This window comes from Chrysochloris asiatica, unplaced genomic scaffold (assembly GCF_000296735.1).
Source record: "Chrysochloris asiatica unplaced genomic scaffold, ChrAsi1.0 scaffold00138, whole genome shotgun sequence".
NCBI lineage: Eukaryota > Metazoa > Chordata > Mammalia > Afrosoricida > Chrysochloridae > Chrysochloris > Chrysochloris asiatica.
In genome coordinates, this window is record NW_006408656.1 from 585,372 (window position 1) to 586,468 (window position 1,097).

A 1,097-nucleotide genomic window follows, 5' to 3' on the forward strand; every position below is an offset into this window, starting at 1 on the left:
TGAATAAGGAGGAAGATTAAGAAGAACTGATGCATCTGAGTTGTGATGTTGGAAGAGACTATTAAAAGTACCACATACTGCCAGAAGAACAAATGAATCTGTGTTGGAAGAAGTATAGCCAGACATTGTCTCTCATCATTCAGACATATTGTCAGAAGTTACCAGTCTCTGGAGAAGGACATCATGCTTCGTAAAGTGGAGGGTCAGTAAAAAACAGGAAGGACCCCAATGAGATGGATTTGCACAATGTATTTATGAACCAAAGGGCATTTGTTGTATCATGAAATAGATATGCAATCAGAAATATAGGTAAGCAACAATTTGGAGAGAATATTTGGCCTTTATAACTCATAGAAAATGGAGTCTACCTCAAAAATATAAATTTTCCTTTTTCTAAAATGTTTCTCATATACTATGAATTTTTAATATATTTATCTATGCTTATCAGTGTGTATACTATGCTAATATTTGCAAAGTTTGTCTATGTCAACGAAGAAAATAGAGTACAGAGAGGACTTCCAAAAGGATACACACAAGAGCAGAAAGATGTCATTACATTTTGACTAGTTTACTCTTTGTACCTGAGGCTTACATAGTCCTCATGGACAACAGCCCTGGAGTCTACATTTATGTCTCCATAATTGATATTTTGATTACTCCTCTCCCAGTAGAATTCATCAAGGAAGATGAGCAAAACCTTAATGCTGAAATATCCTAAAAATTGCACAGAAATAAAAATAACTGAGGCCATCAGAGACTGTCACCATGGATATTTTGGTAGATAATCATGGACTCTGGATGACACAAAGCTGTTATACTTCATATATATATATATGTCTATTGAGATCTTCCAAATATGAAGACATAACATATGCAAGGATTTAGGAGAGGAAGCTTCTTTTAGGTTTATACTATAAGATTACTTCATATGATTAAACAGGAACATCCTGTGAATTAATTGAGCTTTGGTAGAAAACCATCTATTGTGGTTTAAGGTTTGGAATATTCATGAGCTTCTCTCTACCACACACACAAAAAAAGGGAACTAATGGTTATGGCATTTTAAAATTAAATTAATTATAACTTTATTAATTTAA